This window comes from Coptis chinensis, chromosome 6 (genome assembly GCF_015680905.1).
Source record: "Coptis chinensis isolate HL-2020 chromosome 6, ASM1568090v1, whole genome shotgun sequence".
Taxonomy (NCBI): Eukaryota; Viridiplantae; Streptophyta; class Magnoliopsida; order Ranunculales; family Ranunculaceae; genus Coptis; species Coptis chinensis.
The window spans coordinates 3891571-3896005 of NC_141461.1; the positions used below are offsets into that span (position 1 = coordinate 3891571).

Consider the following 4435-nt stretch of genomic DNA (forward strand, 5'->3'; position numbering starts at 1 on the left):
ATACCCCTTTGAAACTTGATGCGACCTCGGAGGGGGGCGGCATGGTGTTATTCATGTCATTGCACAAAGTGGCATTAGACAAGGTAAATATATCCTCATAACATCATATGAATCACTGTAGCGGCTTACTATTTGTAGGAGAACCATTGTGTCTTCTATTAATCCAAGATAGCAACAAGCTTCACCCAATACCAAATACATGCATTGCATAGGGATAGTGAGATACCATTTATTCCAATAATCCTCCAAATCAATCCACATAAATCACAATTACTAAAGAAATTGAGATGAATAATTTTCCCACATTGACCTTATTTATCATATTGTTTACAAAGCCCAACCATAACTTTTTCTTCATATCAAAAACAAAAAAGCATTTGAGTGGAGACTGTCTATCAGATGAATTGGTTGACGAAGAATTTTCAGAAAGAAGCTTCACTATTTCTCTCGAAATCTCTTGTTAACTACTATTGTCTAAAGAAGTAAATTCTTCATCATACACCATTTTAAAGCTAATAGCATTATTCATGGAGCATATTAGCCACTTCCTTAAATCGAAAGAAGTGTTCTAGAATTGAGTTCCAATGCTATTTCATATATAGGCGAAAGTGCAAGTGCTGCATCAATAAGATTAGGTACTGTAACCATCTCTAATTGATCTTGTGTTGCAATAAGAGCTTTTGCATCTTTGACATTTCTATCTAGATCTGTTTCACATCAAAACAAACAAGAAAATTTTCATTTCTTTAAGTATTTGAAGCTTAACAAAGCCAAATGTACACTATACCTTAACAAAACCAAGCTTAAAACTCAAAATGAAGAACACCAATTCTCATTTACACATTAAATCAAAAGCCCAACATCATAAAAATCTAACCTTTTTCTTGCTAAGCCACTAGTGATTCCTTTCTCCATTACCCAAACATGGATAACAAATTTATGTTATCCAAACATTTTTGAAATCACATATATCACGATCTCAAACTCAATAAAAGAGCGATTTTTCGAAAACAAGCTACAATAAGAACTAAATAGAGAAGAAAAGGGTAAATTTGGTATTAGAAGAAATTAAAGGAGGTGATCTAATTGGATCAATGACCTTATTCCATAATTTTAACGTGCGGAAACTTTTAATTCACAACTAAAAAAAAGGGGTGGGCTTTAGCCGTAATTCAAAAAGTCAATGGGTTTTAAGCTAATAAAGACTGGAATCAGGGTTTTTACCCCAGTTTTATGAAGAAAATATTATACAAAAGACCGAGGATGAACGCTAGCTGCGAACATGTTCCACTAATAAATTAGAAATGAACTAATACGGAAAACAATATGACGAATTTATACAACAGTTTCGATGATGAGTATTCACTGATATTAATTGCGGGATTGTTATTCAAGACATGCCCCTCGCCATCTCTCTCTCGTGAAGTGTGAACCGTGAAGTGTGGAGTTTTGAAGTCAGTTTGTTATCCATCTTTTAACATAAAATTTCAGGTGTCTGATGGCAGTGTGCTGTTTCGCGCGTTTTGAACCACATAAACAAACGCCCGGTATCTGAAATATCGTGTCCGGTATATATCGATCGAACCGTATTTTATAATATGTTATGCCTTTTGGGGACAAAAACACAAAATTGAAAATAATGAAAAAATTCCAAAATAACGATCCAAAAAGACTACCCTCATTTCAAAAACATTCTCAAAAATAAAAATTGACTTTTGTCTGATAAAAAACAATAATATTTTGGTATGCATAGGTATCGGTACATACCCATCTTAGATATATACAAACGTTAGTACATACCAAATAAAAAGAGTAAAATTGAAAAGAGTAAAATATAAAAAAAATCAAGTCTGTTCTTATTAATAATTAAACCGTAAAATCTGGTTTTTTAATAGTTATAACCCAAAAAAATCAATGGTTTTAAAACCCACTTGTTCTTGACTATGATAAAAATTAGAAATTAGGCTTTTGGTTTATTTCTTGTTTTAATATTCAACAGTCAACGTTGGTCAACCTCTCCCAGTCTCCACGCCAAAGATTTAAAAAAATCGTACAGTAAAGAAAGCGGGAATAAAAAAGGGGTGGCACAAGAAAGAAGCATGAAGACGATTGCATTATTACACAACATATTGAAACTATTCATCTTCTGCTTCTCAACTCTCTTCCAAACAATTAACTCAGTCAATAACACCACCACCAACGACTCAATAAGCTATTACTACAACCGGTGTGCTCCAACAGCATGTGGAGGTTCTATTTTGAAGTTTCCTTTTGGTAAAATCCCACTTTGTAATAATGGCTACTTTTTTTTTTTTTTTTTTTTTTTTTTTTTTTTTTTTTAATAGCTCCATAAGAACAACATGTGAAAACAACTCAGTTTATCTCATGGATATACAGAACACATACATCAAATACAAAATTATTACCAACATCACAAATGAAGTCTATGCCAAAAGATCACTAAGGCTTGTTGACAACTCTCTCTTTGGTTGTGGCCCTATTATTCCTCCTTTTATTGGTTCAAGACCAAGTTATGAAGAAGAAAAGGGGGGATTGATAGGTGAAATTAAATTTAGTTCTGATTACAGAACAGGCACTTTTTTTAATTGTACAAAAGAACCAGCTGATAAGGATACTCTGGCTAGGATGATCAGGTCTCCTTGTTTGGAGTGTGGTGAGACTAGTAACTTGTGTTATTTTTATGATGGATATTTTCCTCATGTTGATTCTTGTATACCATTTCGAGTTGCTATCCCTGTTAGCATTTATGCTAATCTTAGTGGGGTTAGGAATTTGAGAAGAGTGCTTCAACAAGGATATGAGGTTCAGTGGAATGAAGATAAAACTTGTGATCTGTGTATGAAAAATGACGTTGGAAGATGTGGGTATCTGAATCAAGAACAGAAAATTAGTGGTTGGGAGTATTGCTTTTGCAGGGATGGGATTCACAAAGGCACTTGCAGTAGTAAGTTATTAAAAAGTGATCAACTAAATTTTCTTCATATCTAAGCTTATTATTATATACTTATGTTCTGATTATTGGCTATTTTGAAGGGAAGCTTATTGACCATGATGCTACTGCTGGAAAGGATGACATTACCAAGCCTCACAAACACAAAATTGGGTTGATTGTAGGTAAGACAAAGTTTTAAGCGGATCACACAAATCATTTTTTTTTTCTAAACTGAACACACAAATCAATCAGAACTTGTTAATGTATTATTATTCAATCTGCCCATTTCCTTATTATAATATGTCAGATATAACAGGCATTATTACTATCTAAAATAAACTCCGAATAAGGGGTGCAGTATCTACACCCCACTTTATGGGATCGACACCCTTTGGCAAAAGGGTTGAAGAATAATGCTTATTCCCTATAAGTCATTTTACACCCCCAACATCCTCAATATAGTCCCACAACATAAGGCTGTCGTGAGTTCGCACGCTTCACGACATCAAGTTGCGGTGAGTTTCCACATTCCACCGCAAGGAGGGGTGCTAATTCCTTGAAATTGTCGAAGGGGTGCCAATCCCAATAGTTGGGCTGTAAATACGGCCACCCCTGAATAAAACTAGGAGCATGCCTGTTGTATGACGTGTTTGACTAGTGCGTATGAGATATTGTCTGATAACATAATTGATCTTAAGATGTTTAATTATCACTTCTTTGTGTAGGAACAAGGTATTAGGATAGCGGGAGCAGCATTCATATTTTTACGTACTTCGTACATTTCCTATAAACGAATGCATAAGAAACAGAATCGTTTTAGAAGCACAGATGATCAAGCGTTGCGCTATCTTGAGGGGGTTAGCGGCATTGCTCCGGCTTCAATAGAGACTTTCTTGCACAACAACACTTTAGGAAAGCCAACCATATTTTCCTACAAACAGCTCAAGAAGTACACTAACAATTTCACTCAAAAGACTGGCCAAGGAGGCTTTGAATTGGTTCAGTCTATAAAGGCTAACTTCCCAATGACTTGCCATTGCTGTTAAAATCCTCGATGAGATTACTAATCAGATCGCGACTCAGTTACTCAATGAGGTTTTAACGTTCGGTTGCATCCACCACAATAACTTAGTCCGGCTTCTGGGTTGCTTTGACCATTCTAGAATAGCTCTTATTTACGAATGCATGGTGAACAATTCTCTTGACAAATACATTCTCCAAAAGAAGCATATGAACAAAGGTCAGTCCAAAAAAGCATCATCACCCCAATGTACCAGAACTAATAACTTTGACGTGGGCTCAACTACTCGACATTGCCATTGGAACAGCGAAAAGACTTGCTTATCTTCACGAGGAATGTCGAAATAGAATACTACATTGTGATATTAAGTCTCATAATATCCTTTTAGATGACAAATTTCAGCCAAAGGTGTCAGATTTTGGGTCAGCAAGGACATTGAACAAAGAGAATAGTCACATCTC

General features: G+C 35.2%; 1 long non-coding RNA gene across 1 annotated transcript; it reads left to right on the plus strand.

Annotated features, from left to right (window-relative positions):
* Positions 1-2406: 2406 nt before the first annotated feature.
* LOC147490857 (uncharacterized) lies at positions 2407-4041 on the plus strand. Its single transcript, XR_015199241.1, has 3 exons — positions 2407-2965; positions 3055-3135; positions 3679-4041. It is a non-coding gene; the product is annotated as an uncharacterized LOC147490857 (long non-coding RNA).
* Positions 4042-4435: the final 394 nt, after the last annotated feature.